Source organism: Pelophylax lessonae (assembly GCF_965119305.1).
Source record: "Pelophylax lessonae genome assembly, chromosome: 1".
Classification (NCBI taxonomy): domain Eukaryota; kingdom Metazoa; phylum Chordata; class Amphibia; order Anura; family Ranidae; genus Pelophylax; species Pelophylax lessonae.
The window spans coordinates 640,493,908-640,518,341 of NC_138768.1; positions in this window are offsets into that span (position 1 = coordinate 640,493,908).

Sequence of the window (24,434 nt, forward strand, 5' to 3'; positions counted from 1 at the left end):
AGTAATCAAGAAAGCAAACAAATATCCTGCCAGATCACCCCCATCATAAATATCTTAGCTGGAGTCCTTAGCAATACACATTTCTGTCTAAAGATCCCAAAGCTACAATGTATTTCATAACTTCTGAAGTAATACCAGTACAGCCACAATAAGAACATCTTCACCTTTATCAGTTAGTAGCGTTTTGAGCCCAAACACCACTATCCAAGGAAGTACCGAGAGCAGAACCAGCCAAATTAGTCTGAGGTCAGATGTTGCTGATGAAACGTGTTGGGCAGGACTTCTGGAACACATCACTTCCACCATTTGGAGCGCAGGAAGAAGTCAGCATTTTCACCTTCATTTTAATGCCTGAGCTTTTTTACTGATTGTAAGTGCATTTTTAATCTTTTTACTCGTTAAATTTAACGTACTACACCATAAAACACTGGTCGGACCACATCTGGAGTATTCTGTCCAGTTCTGGTCGCCAGTCCTCAGAAGGTATGTGTTGGAGCTGGAGAGAGTCCAGAGAAGGGCAACTAAACTGATTAGGGGATTGGAGGACCTTAATTATGAAGAGCGCTTACAAGCGCTTGATTTATTCTCCCTTTAGAGGAGACGCCTGAGAGGGGACACAATAGCAATTTATAAATACCTCAACGGGAATCTCCACATAGAAAAAAAAACTATTCAGTCGCAAGGAATGCATGAGGACCACAATGCCATACAATGCAATTAGAGGAGAAGTGTTTTAACCTCAGGCTACGCAGTGGGTTCTTTACAGTAAGGGCTACAAGACTGTGGAATTCTCTACCACAAATGGTAGTAACTGCGGGGGGTAAACCTAATTTTAAAAGACTCTTGGAAGTTCATCTCAAGGATCAAAACCTTCAGGGTTATGTAAAATGATTACGGCCACACACACCTACACAGGTTGAACTGGATGGACTATTGTCTTTATTCAACCTTAACTACTATGTAACTATGTAACATGCTACACCATAGGAGGCTCCTCTTTCCTTCTCCACATGTGATTGAGTTATATTCAGAGTATTTTAAAGGTGCAGGAGCACAATTAAAGTACTTCCTGGTGTCCACTTATCCATGTGTACGGGATATTATTTTGGATATTGGATGACATCTAGAGCTGGATTCCAGAGCCTGATGTGAGAACCTGCCTGTTGGGGATAAATAAGGCACTGTATGACTTCCTGTAATAGGGGTCATGAACTTCTAGTGAGTGAGCTGCACACCCAAACTTTGGTGCAGAGGAATAGCACAATTGAATTTTAGTATCACATTTTCACTTCTGGATTTTACATGTTTGGATTTATCAGCAATATGGAGATATAGAATAAACATGTAAAAAAAGTGGTACATTTCTGTACATCTAAAAAAATGGATATACCTGTCTGTAGTGACAGAGTGAATACAGACATTATTTAAAGCTAAAAATTGCTGTTACATAGGGCCGGATTTAAAGAAACTGCAGCTTCAAACATCTATGATGTGTTTCAGTTTCGCCGCGTTCAAATCAATTAACTGGCGCTGCGGCGAATTGGCGAGTAAAACAGCAATAATGAATTCCGCCGTCAGCGGGATTCACTTACGATCGCGGCTTCGCCAATTCGCAAACTTATGTCTTCGTGCTTATAGCAGTTTCACATAGCGATGTGGGGTAGTGGATTAGTGCACACATCACATGTCTGTAATTCATCTCCCTCTGCTGTAGGTTCGAGGCTTACCATCTCCACCTACTTTTTTTATTTATATTGCTAAGATGTAACGGATTACATCATATATATTGCTAAATAATGTTACACTCAGAAGCGCTTGCAAGCTTACACCATTTTAAGTGTTTTTTTGATCTTGTCTGTGTGTCGAATCGATCTTATGAAGGAAAGTACCAAAGGCAAGTGACCAAACCCCTACCCTACTTCAGGGCAAGATGAAACCTCACAATTTTACCATGGTCTTCTTCCCACATTCCATACAATGTTTAGTTCTTTAGCTATATGTGCTTTTTAGCCTTAACACACTCCTTTTTTTCCACCATACAGCTTTATTCTGCACAATAGCTAAGTGCTTTGCAACTTCACTGCAGTTCACAACGTCATGGGTTCAAATCACATCACTACACTTGGGATCTCTTTTCACTCTCATTTTTTTAAACAGTTTTTTTAAACTATCTTGAATTTGGGGGGGGAGGGGGGTGTCCTACCCAAATTTCAAGCACATCAATGGAAACAACACAATTTTGATTTTATGAGTGTGGTCCTAGTTTTATCGAGATGCAATTCTTTACATATTTACCATGGTTCTTACAATTTCTTGACCAATAAACATAGGTGTCTGATATTGGACTCTCTCCATATTTCAACAACACAGACCCTCATAGTCCAACACTACATTTGCCTCACACCTCAACACAACACTGTCACATCCCTACTCTACATTACAACCCCTCACATCACCAGTACAAGCAGCATGCAAAGTGCAAAACTCCGGCCTTGGCAGCTTAATGGGCCATACACTAACAATTTGTCTAGACTTTTTCCTGTAGACTTAACCAAACCATATAATATAAGCTCAAACCTCAACACTTTCAATTTGGATGCAATCAGGCAGGCCCTTGCACTACATAGAAAATGTCAATCGGAAGGATAAAGTCTTCTCTAAATCTTACAGTGTGGATGGCCCTTTTGTCTGTAGGCACCCACACAAAACAAAAAAACATATGTTCAATTCTAATGTATTTATTTATTTGAGAATGACAGCAGAAGGAGGGATGCAGCAAAAGAATATTGTCACTCTCCAGTCCGTGTGCCTTTACAGCGCCAGACCACGATCTTTGCTCCATGGCTACGGGATTCTGATGTCTTCCACAACTTCCGGCAGAGTTCAGAATCCATTCTGCACCTCTACCAGCTCATAGGGGACAGGCATGGCAAGGTTGCTGGGCAGCTTCCAAGCCACTTTCGAAGTTCCAGGGTGTTCATGTTGGTCATTGGCCATGTGCCTTACCAAATATCCACTGACCACAAAAGAAAATGAGTGGAGTCCATCAAGGTGGGTTTCTACCACCTACACCCGCAAGCAGTACCACTCCTGGAAAAATAAAACAAAGGATAAGACATTTCATAATGAAAATCACATCTTAATGCCTGTTTGCTTCATTCTGAACTTCATTTAATTTCGACATCACGAGTGAAATAACACATTTTATGCCAACTTACACAAACCAGAAATCATTAATGTAAACATTTGAATACACACCTGTGACGCCAGACAGCCCATCACCACAGGCTTCCCATGGTACGTGCCATGATTCCAAGATGTTGATGTTCTGGAAAATTACAACACCATAAGATACCAAGCAGCCGTTCATGTTATCAATAACTACACAGGTGGCATAGACACAAATAAACACCTGCCAGCTCTTCTCAGCCCTTTACACTATTCACAATACCAACATGTTTATGGTTAGAGGTGCATGTTTTTGCTCAAGTAACACAATTTTACCAATGTTGACTACACTTTATCTACAATGGCAAGTGTCATTGGCAGATGATAATCACCCTCTGTCTCCCTGTGAGTGGCACCTCTGCTAACTAGCTAATTAATACACATGCCCTATCTTGACCGGTTACAGTACTTACATGTAAAGTGGCTAGCAACCAGGGTATTCCGGGTGGCCATACCGGCAGCGGTGCTCCGCCGCCTGGGGGCCGCCGGCTGACGGACCTCTGGCTCCCTCTCCTCCGTCAGCTCCCAAGAATCATCCCGGGCAACGCACATGTTGTGCAACACGCAGCACGCCAGGATGATCTTGGAAGCCTTTGTAGGAGAGTACAGGAGTTCACCCCCAGGCCGGGCCAAGCAGAGAAACCGGGACTTGAGAAGACCTATGGTCAACTCAATGATACTCCGGCTTCTCCGCAAGGCCCTGTTGTAATTCCTCTCTGCTGGGCCCTGGGGGTACCTGATTGGAGCCATCAGCCACGTCAGCTGCGGGTAACCAGCATCCCCTGAAAAATAAGAAAAATATACATTAGTTATTCATATCATGTGACTTTAGATGACTCCTCAAAATGGGAGACAATTAGGCATTTTACTAAACAACCTGCTCGTCTGTTTGCAAAAAATCATATGAAACATCTCAACTCTGTCTAATTGCCTAAATCACTAATACAAATGGGAAAAAGGACACACAAAGTGGTGGGTTTCTCTTGCAAGTTCCAACTTGGCCCCTATTTTGTTCCTATTACATTAGCCTAGGTCTTACTTCTGGAATATATCTGCAACTAGAGTGAGGAAACCAATATTGACTCACTTATGCAAAGTACTTTGGGGATATGGCAATACCATTGGAATCATTTGTAGGTTTTCTTTGGGTGGCTAGAGGACACAATTTACACATTGGTTAACCACCTTCATTGGACTCAAAGACAACTTTGCAAATCTTTCTTTTGTGAGCTGCTAAGCTGCTGATCTGGTTGTGTGTGAACAGCCTGACAACTCCTAACACATCCATTTTAGGTAGGCTTTGCTTAAATCAGGGTGTACACCGATGTAGCTTATTCCTATGTCTATGTAATCTTACAGTTTATGTTGTTAAGACAAAATACTTTACCAATAAGCCACCCTTCGGGCATTTGTCCACTTTCAAACACCTCGTACAGAGTACTTGTTCTTAACATACTGGAATCATGGCACGACCCTGGGTGACCAGTGTTGACACTCATGATGCGCTGTTTGGCGTCACACACTAATTGGACGTTCACGGAGTGGTACTGCTTGCGGTTCCGGTATTCACTTTCGTGGCTCCTTGGGGGCCTAATGGCTATGTGGGTGCCATCGATTGCCCCTAGGATTTGCGGCATGTGTGCCCGCCGGTAGAAACCCAACTTGACTTCATTCCACTCATTTTCATTCTGTGGCCAGTGGATAAAATTGGGCACTATATCCACTATGGCATTAATGACCAACATGAACACCCTTGAAACTGTGGGCTGGCTAATGCCCATGATACTTCCCGAAGTGGCTTGGAAGCTGCCACGCCCTAAAATATACAAAGTGGCCAGCAATCTGGCCATGCCGGGCACCGCATGGCCGCGCTGTGTGTCCGGGTCAATTTTCTCTGCTATGAGCTGGTAGAGGTGTAGAATAGTTCCTCGCTCGAGCCGGAACTTCCTCCTGACATCAGAATCCCGCAGCTTGTCCAAATAGATCCTTGGAGCAAAAATGCGTGGCTGGCGAGGTAAGGGCACACGGACTGGAGGTGCTGCTGCTGGAGGTGCTGCTGCTGCTGCTGCAGCTTCCCCACCTTCTGCTGCCTCCTGTGCCAGGGCCTCCTCAAACAAGGCACCGATAAATGCCAGCATTGCACCATCTAATGCGTCTGGGATATCGTCCTCCATTTTGAACGCGCAAATTCGCGAATGCGCAGATATATATAGAAACGGCCGCTAATTATCACACCTGTGAGCCAGCTATAAAAGGAGCACATGGCCAATATGGCTGCTGGATGTTATAGATCGATGTTTCTTATGTGCTAGCAAGACCCTGTGACCCACAACCTACATTATCTGGAGGTAAGACAATTGTATCTCTCTCTCCCAAAAAAAAGGAAGGAGAGAATTTGTACTTATCTTGGGTGTGCTTAAGTTGTCTATGGTGAATCCCCTCCAACCCACAATAGCTTGGGAACCCCTCAAGTGTCTTTTAATCATTGGCAGTTGGCCCCATGTGCATGTGGTTTGGACATGTGTTTTCTCATGTTTGTTAAAGGTGTGCAGTCTAGATTTGGCATCTAAACCTGCCCCCTTACCTTCCCAGCTTCCAAAGACACCATTTTTGCTTTCCTGATAACTGTAATTTATTATGTGCACGTATGTAGGTCATGCGATTTCTCATGTATGTTTAATGTTTGCAGCCTCCTTTTGCCTATAAAGGATTACACCACCCCCCCTCCACCAAGTCTGTTTGTGCCATTAGGTAAGTGTTTGGAGGGCCTTGTGTGATTTGTACCCATATGCGTTTTCTTATGTGTTTTTTTTTTCCATTTCTTTGCAGCCTCTTCTGCTCTTTGCCACCACCACCACCACCACTGTGTTTGTGCCATTAGGTAAGTGTTTGGAGGGCCTTGTGTGATTTGTACCCATATGCGTTTTCTTATGTGTTTTTTTGTTCCATTTCTTTGCAACCTCTTCTGCTTTTTTTGCCACCACCACCACCACCGTGTTTGTGCCATTAGGTAAGTGTTTGGAGGGCCTCGTGTGATTTGTACCCATATGCGATTTCTTATGTGTTTTTTTTTTCCATTTCTTTGCAGCCTCTTCTGCTCTTTGCCACCACCACCACCACCACCACCGTGTTTGTGCCATTAGGTAAGTGTTTGGAGGGCCTCGTGTGATTTGTACCCATATGCGTTTTCTTATGTGTTTTTTTGTTCCATTTCTTTGCAACCTCTTCTGCTTTTTTTGCCACCACCACCACCACCGTGTTTGTGCCATTAGGTAAGTGTTTGGAGGGCCTCGTGTGATTTGTACCCATATGCGATCTCTTATGTGTTTTTTTTTTCCTTTTCTTTGCAGCCTCTTCTGCTCTTTGCCACCACCACCACCACCACCACCGTGTTTGTGCCATTAGGTAAGTGTTTGGAGGGCCTCGTGTGATTTGTACCCATATGCGTTTTCTTATGTGTTTTTTTGTTCCATTTCTTTGCAACCTCTTCTGCTTTTTTTGCCACCACCACCACCACCGTGTTTGTGCCATTAGGTAAGTGTTTGGAGGGCCTCGTGTGATTTGTACCCATATGCGATCTCTTATGTGTTTTTTTTTTCCTTTTCTTTGCAGCCTCTTCTGCTCTTTGCCCACTACTACCACCACCACCACCAAGTCTGTTTGTGCCATTAGGTAAGTGTGTTCTGTAACTGTTCACTAATTATACTGTATATGAAGAGCAATCTGCAAATCCTGTTTTTTCTGTTTTCTCTTTTGTCATTTCAGATTTAGGAGTTTGGGGCTCTTTGCTGCTGCTGGACAGCCAGATTCTCTGCCCACCTCGTGCTCCCATGGCCCCACCCACTGGAAGGATGAGAAGGGGCAGGGTGGCCAGGGTGGCCAGGGTGGCCAGGGTGGCCAGGGGGGGCAGGGGGGGCAGGGGGGGCAGGGGGGGCAGGGTGGGCAGATCGTCTGGCTCTGGTGTGAGGGAGGCTCCAGCTGTATCCATGAGGGAGTCCACCATCCCCATCCCGGAGGAGGAAGCCGGGGGAGGTGGTAACACACCAAGTGGACAAGCTGGCTCTTCTGACAGTAGTCCTGGAGCGGGTCCGTCCACCAGAGTCAGCTTGTCCACATTATCCCGGCTTCCCCGTTTCAACCACAATCAGTGCTGTGCCCTGGTCCACGCCTATATGGCCAGATATCAGGCGATACATGGGACCAGGGCCGCGTCTTACTCAGTAACAGAGAAGAACAGATTGTGGGATGAAATCCGGGATGCTGTAAATGCACTGGGTGAAGCACCTCGCCACCGTGACAGTGTGCGGAAGAAGGTCAACGACATCTGTGGGTCCATTCGGAAGAAGCTAATTGCATGGGCTGCGGAGGGTCTTTATGACCGACAAGGTCGGCTGGATGAACGTGCACGAAGTTCTCTCTGGGATTATCAATTACCTTTCTTGAACATCATAGGACCTGATACCATCTTTACCAGAGAGGACTTAGATTCGGATGCTTTGCACCGAGGTAGGATATTATCTTGGATGTCAATTGTGTGAGTTGTTTGGAAAAGATTAACTACTATCCTATGTGTGACATTAATAGAATTTGATACTTGCCCTTCCAATTGTCCTTTTTTTGTTTTCCCCAACCTGCAATTTGTTCATCTGTAGCACGGATCTCAGCCCCTCCACAGCCCATGCAGCTTGGCGAACCAGACGGACTCACAGGTGTTGACATCAGTGCTGACCCTCCTCCTGGTAGGTCCAATATCATACTGTGCCAAACAATGTAGATGTTTTTTTTTTTCCAAGATAGCTCATATTGCTATGTCCTTTACAGAAGATCCGCAGCAGGGAACACACCCAGTGCAGCTAGGCCTGGAGGAAGGTGTTGGTATGTCTAGTCAAATAATGTTTTTTGGAATCTTATTAACCCCATTAACACACATGTTTTTTCTTATGAAAGAGTGTTGCCTTTTAGATGTTTACCCTGCAAAACACAGTTGACAGCATTAATGGGTGCCGTCATTAGTAGGCAGACCAAGCCTTCTTAACCTTTGGGAGGGTTTAGCAAGTGTCCTATGAGCCCAGGAAAGCACTTTTGAATGTTTGGCCTCAATGCTTCATTCATGAAGCTAGGAGGGCAATCTGGCCATAATCATTACTGACTAAGGTTATGTACTAAACATGTTTTTTTTTTTTTGTTTTTAAAAGAACATCAGGCCCCTCTTGACGTTGCAGCTGGAGTTGGATCAGGAGCTGGCGACGATTCTGCATCCAGTGCTGTGGTATGTGATATAAGGGAACAAGGTGCACATGTAACATTTCAATGGTAGCATTGATTTTGGACTAGATGTGGCTTACATTGTGTGTGTTAAATTAGTGCTATGACATTCTGACGATGCACCAGCACAACAAGAGTTCTATCTTGAACATCAGGGAATTATGTTATAATTTGGTGTGCCACTAATGTTCCAAAAACATCCAGGATCTTTAAAGTCCGGCCCGTCTTTGATTTTCCAGGTCCAAATTCATGGGTATCGTTTGGTTGGGTTGTCCTCTAGCCGATTGATGGCAAGATTTTAGACAACATACGTAGATGTATAAAGTCATTGGTGTAGTAACAGATTTACCAAAAGCATAAACAACCTACCACACCAGGGTTAATTGGGAACACCTTCATGTTGAATCTTTTTTGCCTTTGTCATATTAGTCCTACCAATATAATATGTACCCATTATCAGAAGTGTTGCTAGCTTGGATAATCTTACAATGAACAAGTACTCATTAGAAGCACATCAAACTTTTCAACGTTCTGCTTGGGGTGTTAAGTTGTCAAACTAATCTGAAATATTTAGTCATGATGTTTGATAATGATTTGGTCTATTTCTTCTGCTTTCAGGTAGCCTTAGATGCAGAGGGATTGTCACCTACCCAACTTCGTCCATCTATGCTGGATGTAGCCGAGAGGCTGCTTGATGAGTATCAGGTCCAAAATGAGTTAAGGAGGCGTACTCAGCAATCTACTGAGGCAGTACGTCTGCTCGGGCTCATACAGGAATCTGTAGCAACAATGGTACAGGTTCACCAGGATATGTTACAGGTTCAACAGGATATGCGTAACAGCTTGGTAAGTTTAGCAGACCAGCATCAACGGGATCGGCAAAGTGTTGACACTCAGGTGCTGGCCACACGCCAATGCCTGTTTGGATCTGAAGATGCCCCATTGGCAGAGCCCTCCCAAACATCTCACTCACCTGCCACTGCAGGTTGTGGTAGTGGGAGGGTAATGCCAGTGTTGGCCACTTGTCAGGCAGCTGGGGATGGGACAATTCCTCCTGTAGCCACTCCTAGCACTTCACACTCCGTTCGGACTCCCACACCCCTCAATGAGCAATCCTCCTGCACAACCTCAATGCGCACTGGTTCCACAGTACCCCTTCCACCTGACTACATTCCCTCCACACCTTTATCACTTCACTCCTCCCCAGGCCGTTCTTCTTTTTTGTCACCAATGCGACATGTCGTTTGCCCCCGCACCGTGGACCACAACAACCAATCAACCACCACTCCCCACACATCTTCACAACCCTTGCACCACCAGCAGCATCAAATAGCCTTGGAGCAGCAACGATCCCATCTCATGGTAATGGCACACGTTACCCAAATTCTTAGGCTGAGCACAGAGCAGATGGGACTATTGGCACAAGATCTTCAGTCTGGGACATTTCCAGGGTTCAACACCCTGCATCAGCAGCAGCCTCAGACACAAGATCTGATCCTAATGGGCCACTTTACCAGAACTCTAAGGCTAACCCCAGAGCAGATGGGACTATTGGCCCACCATTTGATGGCAGGAACCTTTCCATTGCTCACCACACTGCTTCAGTCACCACCACCACCACCAACTTAATTTCTTTTTTTTTTGGTTTTGTTAATGATTGTTACATTGGCCAATTTGTGGGGCCATTTTTTTTTTAAATTTGAGGGTGGCACAATATGATTTATTATAGTGCTTTTTTTGGGGATGAAATAAAATTTTATGCAAAATGATTAGTTTGTGTTTGCTCTTTGGTTTTTTAGGAGTGTTGGTGGCCAAGTAATGGCCCTGGTTAATGTAGGCATTTATACACACGTGCTTCTCGATCTCCAAACATATGATTTCATGTAAATTTAGATAACTCAATGTTCACATAACGACCCAAGAAAAGGTCTCCCTTCAAATGTAGCTTCAAAACAAGTCTCAAGGCTAACATAAACCAAAGCCAACATACTAACAATTACAGACCACACCACTCAACTAAACAAATACAACACAAAAGACATTCGATGTGTACACCAAAAAGAAAACTTGGGTAATAAAATAAATGTTTTAATAACACATGTGGGTGTCTACCAACTGTAGCGTACAAAAAATATATTACAATATATAATAGAATGAACTAAATTGCCAATGTAACATTTGTGTTGCAAAGAGCAACATACTTTAATTTTATTTAGATAAACATATTTTATGTGTTTTATAATTTTTTTTGAGGTTTTCACTAAAACAAGTCTTTTTTGTAAACATTTTTGGTTTAGTTTGTTACCAAAAACAACAAGGCTTTTTTGTAAACATTTTTGGTTTAGTTTGTTACCAAAAACAACAAGTCTTTTTTGTAAACATTTTTGGTTTAGTTTGTTACCAAAAACAACAAGGCTTTTTTGTAAACATTTTTGGTTTAGTTTGTTACCAAAAACAACAAGTCTTTTTTGTAAACATTTTTGGTTTAGTTTGTTACCAAAAACAACAAGTCTTTTTTGTAAACATTTTTGGTTTAGTTTGTTACCAAAAACAACAAGGCTTTTTTGTAAACATTTTTGGTTTTGTCGTTTGCCATAAAAACAACAAGGCTTTTTTGTAAACATTTTTGGTTTTGTCGTTTGCCATAAAAACAACAAGGCTTTTTTGTAAACATTTGTGGTTTTGTCGGTTGCCATAAAAACAACAAGGCTTTTTTGTAAACATTTGTGGTTTTGTCGGTTGCCATAAAAACAACAAGGCTTTTTTGTAAACATTTGTGGTTTTGTCGGTTGCCATAAAAACAACAAGGCTTTTTTGTAAACATTTGTGGTTTTGTCGTTTGCCATAAAAACAACAAGGCTTTTTTGTAAACATTTGTGGTTTTGTCGTTTGCCATAAAAACAACAAGGCTTTTTTGTAAACATTTGTGGTTTTGTCGGTTGCCATAAAAACAACAAGGCTTTTTTGTAAACATTTGTGGTTTTGTCGTTTGCCATAAAAACAACAAGGCTTTTTTGTAAACATTTGTGGTTTTGTCGGTTGCCATAAAAACAACAAGGCTTTTTTGTAAACATTTGTGGTTTTGTCGGTTGCCATAAAAACAACAAGGCTTTTTTGTAAACATTTTTTTTTTTGGTTGCCAAAAACAAGGCTTTTTTTGTTTTTTTATTTTTTTTTGGGTCCCAAAAAAAGGGTTTTTTTTAAATTTTTATATTTTTTTTGGTTGCCAAAAACAAGGCTTTTTTTGTTTTTTTATTTTTTTTTGGGTCCCAAAAAAAGGGTTTTTTTTAAATTTTTATATTTTTTTGGGTTGCCAAAAACAAGGCTTTTTTTGTTTTTTTATTTTTTTTTGGGTCCCAAAAAAAGGGTTTTTTTTTAATTTTTATATTTTTTTTGGTTGCCAAAAACAAGGCTTTTTTTGTTTTTTTATTTTTTTTTGTTTCCCAAAAACGAGGGTTTTTTTAATTTTTTTTTTTTTTTGGTCCCAAAAAAAAGGGTTTTTAATTTTTTAATTTTTTTGTTTCCCAAAAACGAGGGTTTTTTATTTTTTTATTTTTTTTGGTCCCAAAAAAAAGGGTTTTGAATTTTTTAATTTTTTTGTTTCCCAAAAACGAGGGTTTTTTTATTTTTTTATTTTTTTTGGTCCCAAAAAAAAGGGTTTTGAATTTTTTAATTTTTTTGTTTCCCAAAAACGAGGGTTTTTTTATTTTTTTTATTTTTTTTGGTCCCAAAAAAAAGGGTTTTGAATTTTAAATTTTTTTGTTATATTTTTTTTTAGAATGTCGAAATGTGACAGTTAAAAAACATTGTAAAATTAACCAAACAAATTAAAAAATAAAAACTATAATCTTTTTAAGGGTGACACATTCCTGACAAATGGCTCCTGAGGGGCTGGATCGGCCCCATAAGTTTCTTCCAAAACTAAGATTCGGTCTATGCACATTGTTACGTATTCCAAAAGGACCTCATAGGTGAGGTGCGTGTGTCCTGGGTAGAAAAAGACATGACAATTAGTTTTATGCAAAATGATCCAAACAACGATTGTAATTAATGTGCCTCAACAAATATGCTTAGGAGTCTATTGGTTGGCTTTTATCAACACTCTGAAGCAAATATGCTAAATTGCTGGTGTAAACCTTAAACTCAAACTTTCACAGCAAATTGTTCAAAAGGTTACATAAGATGGCTTGGAATGTTAGTAGCAGTTCCACCAAAGCTAAGTAAAAGGCTTTTCTTCATGTCAACACAAGCAATCATTTAGAAGAATGTAAGGTGTTTTGGGTTCAATTGGTCAACACGATACATGTGCACACATTTATCTCTATCACCATTGGAGTTTGTGTAGCGTTCTCTCTCCCTCTTACTGTCTATAGATTGAACCTGACACATAGTAGAGACTTACCCTTTGGAATTCGGAGGGCCAGTTGTGGACGGAGCAGATGTGTCTGCTCCCCTGATCTCCTTTCCGCCATCCCAGCTGTGTTAAGAGAGAAGAAAAAGTTTATCAACAAATGGACTCACGCTAACTGTAGGTTAGGCAGTCATGAAAACGCTCTAACACCCACTCATTACCCCTCCACATTTCCCTGAAAGTTTTATTTAGACTTTGATATGGTGGTGATGCAGATTTGTACAGTGCAAGCGTCATTCTACTGGGTGAAGCTTGTAGCGTTAAGGATACGTACTCCCTGCTTTTGTGCTGATTGTGTTTTTACGGATGTTTTTGGTGCCTCAGCCCTGCCTGTTCTAAGTGTTGGAAACATATTTTGGGAGGGCTGTGGAAAACTAATCAGGTTAGACTTACACTCTCTAGGTTTTTGGGGACAAGATAAATAACAATCCTCCTTTTTACATGGCCCCTGTACACACCTCTAGGCACCTCCCTCCTGTTGGTTGACCCCACAGCAGGCAGCTTGCTATGGAGGCACATGAGATGAAGCCAAGCACCCTGTGCCTGTTCAGGCACCTAACTGTGAGCCAGCCTTGCCCCCCTCCCTTCCGATGGTCTCAATGATTAGGAGTGACAGCATCAGGAGGCAATATTGGCATGCTGTCACCTCAGTTAAGGAGGAGGGGGAGTCTGTTCCAGACAAGTATTAGTGCAAAAATGTGGACAGTAAAAAATGGTCCCAGTAAGTCTGAGGGGGAATATGCACACCTATCACTTGGAATACTAATGCATAGAATGCATTCACATAAAGAACCTGCTGCCTTTAGAGGAACTTGAAGCCTGAGCGGGGACATACACAGTTAGCATTTCTCCACTTACTAAGTAGACACATTACTGGAAAAGCACACAACTTACCATCATCAGTTTTTTTTTGGGCCCCCGAAGTTGATGGCGTGGCTGGCTCGGGAGAAACTGCACAAAAAGAACACAAATTGTGAACTGGAATGTGGTACATTACCGAGGAAGAGTATTTATGAAAGATTGACAAACACACATTTTCAGTGTTGACTAAATCAGGACATGATTAAATTACAATGTCCACAAAAAATTTACAAGTACAAAGCACACCATTTCCAATGTAGAGAAACTAACACCAATTTAGAATAGGGTGGCTTGAGATAACTTACAAAAGATAACATGTCCTGTAAAGCTCCCCAAAACCACCTTGCAAACATGAAGGTTAAGCAAGAGTGTTTCATGACCAACCTTCCTGTCACATATAGCAAAACTACACTTGCTTAGACTCCAACTTAGATTATCCTAGATACACATCATCCTAGCACACACAATTCATGTGAGAATCTAATTTTAGGTACTTACAGACTAGTTCAGGGGAGCCTGGAGTGGGGGAGGATGGGGGAGACCCTACATGGGGGGATGGTGTCCCTTCATGGGGGGATGGCGTCGTATCTCCTAGAAACACAAAGACACAAATACAATCCTTTAACCAAAGCTATTTGATAAAGGCACACAGAAAGTAGTTGGGAAACATTGAAGGTAGTAGTTACTTTGGACTGGGTAAGCAGCAGCCCCTCTTCCCCAGTCCTCCACAACTAACATCCTCAATGTCAGCTGCTACATAACCCCAATGGCAAAATATAGATATTACAGCCCTTAGATTTCCCAGGACACATTGAACACACAAACACATGTAGAATACTTACTTCCCATTTGAGGAGAGCCCAGGTCCTCATCCGGTTCAGACGAATTGGCCTCTTCTTGGGCAACAATGTGTTCCTGGCCCGGATCCAGGCGACTTGGCCCTGCCTGAGGCTCCTCTCTTGCTGAAGTTACATCAACCACAAAAGAAAACAAAACAAACAATCATTCCTCCAAGTTCGACCTAATACACAACACACCAGCACATCCACATTACTTACAGGGGGCCTGAGAAGGCTGAGCCTCCACATCCTGATCACTGGTTTCTAAAATAAAAGAAAAACATTATATATTATTTATGGACACAAATAGGCAGTAACCTCTCATCATGCTAGCACCATACTCAATGCCCCTACAATTCAGAACATAGAAGTGCACTTACACCAATGAGATGCATTGACCATGTTTTAAAACAGGAGGGCACCATGCAAATTAAGCGGGCGCCTAAGGCCTCGCACCTACAGGGGCCTTGCGGCCAGTGGCGGAGCACCAACATTTCGAAGGGCGCAGTCAGGGAAATCTCCCAAGTAAAAGATTGCTTTCAATCCTCGGATCAAAAAGTTGCAGCAGTGTGCTGCAGTCCCTTCACTGCGTCTGCCAGGTGTCTGTTGTCCGCTGACACTTACTCCTCCTTCTCTGCCTGGGGATTGGCCGTCTGATCATGTTATCCTAAGATGTGGAGGAATCGGTAGGTGTGTACCTGCACCAGTAGGAAGTGACTGGCCGGTCAACTCACTCTGCTATCATCATTTGTTGCTCTGGGAGGAGAGCTCCGCCCTGGACCCGGAACATACAGGTAACCAGGCCCAGACTTGATATTTTGCAGGCTGGTCATAGATTTGTTGTGTCCACTATGCAAAGGGGTTGAGTTGCCCAAGGGAAGTTGGAAGAGTCTGAAAATGGTTGGTGGAGGAGGAGGAGAAGAAGGCCCTGGGTGGCTGGGGGACAAGGAGAGGGCCCCTGGGTGTTTTCTAGAGGAGGAAAGATCCACAATGACGCCAGAGTCAATTGCCAAGGAAGAGAGTGGAGCTGAGCAAGTCCTGCCTATCTGACCTGAAAGCCAAACATGGTGTAGATGGAGCCCTTTGCCCTACACAATGACAGCACCAGAGGTGGAAGGTGAGTGGTAGCGGGTCTTTGACATTATAGAGCATATGGACTCTGTCCATTATTGGTAGTTTTGTTTGGAGTTGTCCTTTAGATGTTTAACTGTGTTGTTTTTGACCCGAGCTGTGAGGGACTGAGGTATGACAGCCCACTATGCTGAGACTTATAGTGCCCTAGAATGTTGAGGACTGAGGAATCCTTAGTCCCTAACAGAGGGCACTACAAGTCTTAGCATAGCAGGCAGTATTTCCTCATTCCCCTACAGAGAGGATTACAAGTCCAAGCAGGTAGCCTTCTGCAGTGGGACTTGTTGTGCCCTTGACTGTGGTGGACTGAGGAAGGGAAGTGTAAGAGGGTCTCTGTAAGCTCAGATGTATGGGGGAGCTTTGGGGAACACAGAGTTCCCTTTTACACCAGAGTCCCCAGCTTCCCCCCTCAAATAATGGTTCCCAAACTCTCCTTATATCAGAGTCTTCACACTTCCCTCTTACAGTGTAGTAAGTCTGGAGACTCCGATGTAAAGGGGGCTCTGTAAAATGTGATTAGAGATTAGAAATTTCTAACATTTTTATTTTCTACTTACGATCCACAATTTTCAGCTGCTCAAATGGCTCGCTGCCTCTGAATGCATATTGGAGTGTGGCCGTCCTCCTCCTCCCCTTCTTCACCAAAAGCACAAGAGGGTGCCGTCCGTCCGCTTTGGCTAGAAGCAGAAGAAAAAAAAGAAACATAAAAAATACGAATGTACATAGTAGTATTAAAGGTTGTGAAGAGACACTTGATGGAGGTAGGAAAGGTAGGAGCGAGAGGGAGGGGGGGGGGTGTTGGTATTAGTGTTGTTGCATAGCTAAACACATGTCCACCTACCCAAAAAATTGTAACCTATCTGGTCACATGTAATGTATATTTTTACTTACCGGAGATTTGCTCCACAGCCTTTAGCAGGAGCCTGGGTGAGCGCCTTTTGGCATCACTCCAGGCCCGCTGCAGATCCACTATATCAGGCAGGAACTGAAATCTCCGCTGCAGCCTCATCCGGAGACGACACATCATCTTGTGCTTTTGGTGAAGATGCGTATAAACTTTATCATACCCCCAGAGGAGGAGGAGCTGTGGAAAGAGCAGTGTATGTTTGAGTCCAAGTATGTCCAAAATAGTACAGTCTTCAAATAACATGCTAGGTCGTCTTTGAGATATTGTAGAACAAAGAATTCCATTTCTGGTAATACATATACATCGATGTCCAAATCTACCTCCATGACATAGGTTGCCCCACACTGGTGATTTCCTCTACATGATATAGCCATTTTCTCAATTGGCCTTTCATGACACACCCAGGGCCGCCATCAGGGGGGGACAGGCAGTCACTGTATTTACAACCTTATTGCTGTCCATTTAGCAGGGTGCAAGTAACTTTACACACATGTAGCATAGGTATCAACTTTTGTCACCATGTTAAAAGGACAGCAGTATGGGTAGCATTACAGTGACTGTTATTAGTCCAGGCTCACTAAACTAGCCAATGCTTGGAAAAGCAAGCCATGCAGATTGCTTTTCAGGTCCCTTTTAACACGAGCTGTCTGATTGGGTGTGGCTGTTAATTTTTAACGCAGACCTGATAAGCCCCTCAATTCTCCTTTATGGAGTGTTATATGTAAATGGGATTGCTTCATTTGAGATGCAGATTTAAACTGTGTATGGCCAGGCTGAAGGTACCCAAGTTGATTGGTCGATCACCTGGAGGACAACGTACAACCAGTCTGTCAGATTTTACACACACTTATCGCTAGCATCTCTTGTAGCCACTAGCAATAATCACTGTGTTTTCCTGGCAGGGGCAGCACCAGGAGAACACAATGGCTCCGCAGGAGGGTTTCCCCTGTCTGTGTTGATGGTGGAATCAAGGCAAAATGTTTTTCCTGCAAGCCACGGGACAAACAAAGATATTTTTTTAATTAATCCATGATTTTGCCAAAATGGAAAAAAAAAGATGTTTGCTTTGTATATTCTTAAGTTTGCTACATAACTAGAACATGTAACAGTGTTATATCATTGCAGGAGATTTCCCTTCACTTCCTGTCTTGGTGTCACCAGGACAGGAAGTGAGGGAATCTCCCGTGGGGATATAGCCAGCAATTCTTTCCTTTTATATATACTATGGACATTATAAGGCAACAATTGCAAGCTATTTCCCCACAGTGATATTCCCCTCACTTCCTGTCTTGGTGACACTAAGACAGGAAGTGAGGGAAAATCTCATGCAATGATATCACCCTACTAGAAATTGTAGTTCCGTCTAAAAAGTATACATAAAGTAAGCACTTGGTTTCCAAAGTGGCAAAATTATGGAGGAGTTAAAACCCCATAGTGTGATCGGGTAATCTGACGGTGTGTTCCTACACTCCTCAATGTGTCTGTTCATTAAGCTGTGCTGAATTATCCTTGATTCACAATTCCTGCAAGAGTTGCACATGGTATGTGGGAGATGCAAATTTAAGGTGGCATAATTATCCACACAATCACACATAATCCTTTTTAAAGGTCCCCAGCAGAATTTGATGGCATAGTGGTTCACAGCAGTGCCATCAGATTCCAGTTAGATCTGTAAATTAACAAAGCAATGTGATCTGGGGGTGTATTTAACTTGCAATGGACACCCCCATTCATTATCATATGGCAGTGTGAGATGGGTGTGTTGGGAATGTGATCCATTGAGACAAGTGATTATACACTCATGTGTTTCTTTTAGAGGTGATTTGTTCAAGGCAATCCTTTGAAGACATGACCATTCCAGATTTTTGTGATCACTGATTCCATCTCAGGTGAACCAATTAGCTGCTGTGTGCAGATCCAGCTTATGATGGTAAGAGTGTCAGACAAGACAAACGGTGCCGAGCTTGCAGTGTGTATGGATGTATGTAAGGCAATAATTTTTGGCATTATGCATTTAGGGAATATAATGTTTCTAATCTTGCATATATGAAAAGGGTCAATACATTTGTCTTTATCGAGACAGATTCCAAAGCGTCAGAGCAATCTGTCACAGATAATTGTGTTTCATTTTGTGTAAAAGTTGAAACGAATCAAATCTATCTATATACAGGCATAGCCCACTTTAAGTACACAATGGGACCAGGGCATGTATGTAAACTGAAAATGTACTTAAAGTGAAGCAATCCCTTTTTTCTTTTCTCGATGCATGAAAATACACCAGCTCCATTGTAAATTTTGGCCACATTGACATAGCCTTACTCCCAAACCATGTGGGAGCATGTTAAGGGGAGCCAGGACTATGACATGATAGATTACCTAGGCAAGCTGGCCAGCCACAAAATGGATATGGTGTAGTCCTGGGTACCTGGGTACCCTGTCGTTGCTCCCTAAGTTTGTTATCCCTGTCACTTATGGTTTGTGAGCAGTGTCATGGCAAGCTGAACAAGCTGTGTCCTTACTCACGATTGTATATAAAGTGAGTGTACTTAAAGCAGGGTATGCCTATCTATATCTATATAGAAAGTTCAGAGATGTGAACCTGTTCCCTATTATATACACTAATATATGGTATATAACATATTCTATAATGTATCTAATGTATATATATTGTATATAATATATACATAGTATATATATTGTCTAATATATATATTTTGTATAATATATATTTTTAATATACACATATATATATATATATATACACATACATACATATATACACACATATATATATATATATATATATACATACATACACGTATATACATATATATACATATATACATATATATACACATATATACATATACATATATATATATATATACACATACACATACACATACACATATATATATATATAGGGAACAGGTTCACATCTAGGAAGTTTCTATAACAGGAAGCTTCTAGATCACGTCTAATAGGCAGAAAGTGCATGCGCAGATCAGCAGACCAAAAGTTTCTTGCACACCCGCTAGATAAGCGACCCACCCAGCCACCATCCCCCATCCCGCACCCTGCACATTCACACCCCCTCCTTACCTTACACACAAATGCCACTATTTCGGCAGTAAACAGTGCAGGAGCCATGATGCACTCTTAAGACAGGGCCTGGACAATTTCCGGAAACGTGTGCACGCACCAAAAGTTTCGTTTCCGGTTTCATGTATAAATGTGAGAACGCGGTTTTGTATATTCGCGAATTCGCGAATAGTGAACATACACAACCATTAAGCAGATTTAACTTAGAAAAAGAAATACAAATACATACATTTGTGGACACCAGAAAACTTTATTTAGACACATGAAGACATTTTAAAAAAAAATTGGAAACATGCTGTTTATTACATTTGTATTTTTCAAACCAAAACAACCTTTGTACAACATTTAGACCATATACATCGACAAAGAGCCCATAATCAACAGATGCATGTGCAGATTGACAGAATTATGTTAACAGCAATAAATACTTACAGAGAGTCAACACACAACACAGCCAAATCTCACCTCCATAAATAACAAAGGGCCAAAAATGTTACCCATAAAACATGTGACACACAAATATATTGGACCTCTTCGTAGGTCAAATCTTTCCTGATGTCTGAGTGAGCTATATATAATCCAAGCAAACACACCCAGAATGGTAACGCCCAGTCCAAAAATTAACTGTGTGTGTCCTGTGTGTTTTGGAGCATGCTCAGTTGCCAAAACAAGGGAAATAGAAATGAGGAATAGAAATGTATGTAGGTGTGTATAGTATATGTGAATTGAAAAAATTCTCTCTTGAAGTTTGCTAGTCATTATTTAGAATGTTTAGATACAGGAATACATACATATATATACAATTACGTGAGAGAGAGAGAAATATATATTTAGGTAAACAATTGAAACACACCTTTTGGGATTTGGGAAGTGAGATTGTGACAATTGACCAGATATGTAAGCCAACAATCTGACTCATCACTCATGAACATCCCTAAATTTGGCGTGGCAATTATATCAGGCGTTCTTATGTGCATTTTGGCTGGCGTTTTCACAGGCGTTTTGACATGCATTTTTTGGGCAGGCATTGTTATATGAAATCACCTACAAAAGCCCCAAAAACAGACCACAAACACGTACATGTGAACGTAGCCCGTTTGGGGGCGTTTGAGGGGGATTTGTCCAGCTCAAGGATCAGCTCCCAAAACAGGCAAAAAATCCAATCCTATTCAGTTCAATGGCCCCTGTTCCCATGTGAGCATTTTGACGGCATGAGGAAAACACCCAACGCTCACTGAGAAATAGCACAATGATTAGGGAGTCTGCCTTCCTGCTGTAGGTTTGTAAGTTCGAATCCGGAAGGTGCCCTCTGTATGGGCAACACTTGGATATCTCCAATCCTCCAAATGTTGACATCATTAATTTTGTTCATGTTTGAAAAAGGCATGTGTATCAGCAAACTTTTAATCTAAAGACATGAACAAAATACAAAAGATGCCACATAAAGTCAATATGTAGCAATATTGTGAGCTAAAGCTCTATTTGTTTGTTGGGCATACTTTGCTAATTAGCCAAGTATAAGGGATATATATATATATATACCTTCAGTTAAATGTGTAGTAAAATGGTAACACTTGGCCATACCCATATGGAAGAAAAGGTAGTATTTGCAATATATTTCTAAAAACATTCTTTGGAAACACATAAAATATTGTCAAAATTGTGACATTTCCTTGATATGTGTGAAATGCTAATAATCTTTCTTTGAAATATGTTTTACATCTATTTTTTTTCTATCTGACGACCAATTCCCCAATGTAATATTTTGTGGGTTTTTTCAGAGAATGTGGAGGTTCTATATAAACACTGTAGATTTGCCTGCTATGATTTCGGAGTTAGCAGGAAAGGTGTATGGAATGTGATGGTGTTTACTAAAGGATCCCTTGTTGGAAGTGTGCATGTTTTTCCAATTCCGCCGGTTTTTGCCATTTTCTATGGGCGAGACAGCGGATTTGCAAGCGGTATTCAACAAAAAATTGACCCAAAATCGCGCTGGCGAAATTTTTTGAGCCAATTTGGCGTTGCGCATGCGCACATTCGCGAGTTCGCAGCTCGCGGCTGGAGGAGCTGTTTAACCTTTCCACACTTTCGCAGATATCTCTCTTTCTAAGTCAGTTTTTGAGATTTTTTAAACGCAAGTCATCTCCAAATTGACTTCCACACCTTCCACAGTGATTTGGGATTTTTGGGGGTACAGGGGAAAATTTGGCTAAACTTTAGTCGAGCTTTTAGCTGGCGTGGTTTTAAGTCGCGCTCTGACCATATTGCATCTTAATGAATCTCACACTAGGCGCTATTTTCCGCCCGCCGTTCTTTGAATGCCAATTTCAGACTTAAATAATCGCCGCTTCGCAAAATCACGCCGAAACGCCAATTCGCCGTACTATGAATCAGGCCCATAGCTACAGAGTTAGGTTGAAAAAAGACACAAGTCCATCTGGCTCAACCAATAAAAAACCAAAAACAGTAAAGAAAACACAAGCATACAATGCCATATACACAATCCTATACCCGCAGTTGATCCAGAGGAAAGTGAAAAACCCCAGCAAAGCATTATCTAATTTGCTACAGCAGGAGAAAAATTCCTTCCTGATCCCCCGAGAGGCTAGATATTCCCTGGATCAACTTTAACCAATAAATATTAGTACCCAGTTATATTATTTATACCTGGGAAATAATCCAGGCTTTTTTTTTTAAAGCAATCTAGTGAGCTGGCCAGAACCACCTCTGGAGGAAACCTTTCTGTATTTGGAGACAAAATCTATTTTCCACTAGATGTAAAGAGTGCCCCCTTGTCCTCTGTGATGATCTTAAATTGAATAACTCAACACAAAGTTCACTTTATGAACCCCTTATGCATTTATACATGTTTATCATATCCCCCTTAATCTCCTCTTCTCAAGAGAGAATACATTAAATTCCTCTAATCTTTCCTCGTAGCTCAGCTCCTTCATGCCTCTTATCAGTTAGGTTGCCCTTCTCTTCTCTCCAGTTTCCCAATATCCTTTTTGAGAACTGGTGCCCAAAACTGAACTGCATGTTCCAGATGAGGTCTTACTAATGAATTGTACAAGGGCAACATGATATCTCTCTCTCTGTAGTCCATGCCTCTGCTAATACAAGAAAGGACTTTGCTTGCTTTGGAAACTGCAGCTTGACATAGCATGCTATTATTAACCACTTAAGCCCCGGAGGATTTGGCTGCTAAACGACCAGGGGGTATTTTGCGATTCGGCACTGCGTGACTTTAACGGACAATTGCGACGCTGTACCTAAACGAATTTGGCGTCCTTTTTTTCCCACAAACAGAGCTTTCTTTTGGCGGTATTTGATCACCTGTGCGATTTTTTGATCACGCGCTATAAACAAAAAAAGAGCGTAAATTTTGCAAAAATAGCAATATTTTTCCCTTTTTTTTATATGAAATTCCCCCCCCCAAAAAAATGTAAAAATCTAAATTTTTTAACATTTTCGGCCAATTTGTTTTATGCTACCTATGTTTGGTAAAAAAAATCGCAAAAAGCGTATTTTGATTGGTTTGCGCAAAAGTTATTGCGTTTACTAACAAAGGGAAAGATTTTTGTCATTTTTGTTGTTTTTTTTTTTAACGCGTAATAGCGGCGATCTGCGATTTTTTTTGCGGTACTGCGACATTGCGGCGGAAAGATCGAACCCTTGACTGACATTTTTGACACTTTTGGGGTTACCAGTGACATTTCTACAGTAATCAGTGCTATACATATGCACTGTTACTGTAAAAATACACTGGTAGTGAAGGGGTTAACTTTATTTGAGAGGGAGGGGCTGTGTGTGTCCCTAGGGGTGTGATTCTTACTGTGATTGGCTGTGGCTTCAACTGTATGCAGAGTGATCAACGGATCTACATAGTAGATCCATATGATCATCTCTCATACAGAGGGGAGAATGACAGGCAGCTTGTTTACACAAGCTGCCTGACTTTCTCCCTCTCCCCCGCCGATCGTAGAGTGGCCGGCGGACATCAGGTCCGCCGGTCACACGCGCGGGGGGGTCCATGACCACGCGGGAGCAGGAGCGTGCCTCCGGCGGGGCACGCGCTCGCTCCCTAGACCCTCACAAGCTAGTGACGTAGCCCTACGTCACTTTGCCTGTGAGGGGCTGACCGCCGACGTAGATAGTCGTGCGGCGGTCGGCAAGTGGTTAAGCTTATGATCTACCAGAACACCCAGATCCTTCTCTGCTATGGATTCCCACAGTTCTACTCCCCCTAGTATGTATGTGCACATTCTTAGACCCCAAGTGCATACATTTATATTTATTAACATTAAACCTCATTTGCAACATACAGTGGGGATCGAAAGTTTGGGCACCCCAGATAAAAATTTGTATTAATGTGCATAAAGAAGCCAAGGAAAGATGGAAAAATCTCCAAAAGGCCTCAAATTACAGATTAGACATTCTTAAAATATGTCAACAAAAGTTAGATTTTTTTTCCCATCATTGACACTTTCAAAATTACAGAAAACAAAAAAATGGAGTCTGCAAAAGTTTGGGCACCCTGCAGAATTTATAGCATGCACTGCCCCCTTTGCAAGGCTGAGACCTGCCAGTGTCATGGATTGTTCTCAATCATCATCTGGGAAGACCAGGTGATGTCAATCTCAAAGGTTTTAAATGCCCAGACTAATCTGACCTTGCCCCCAATCAGCAG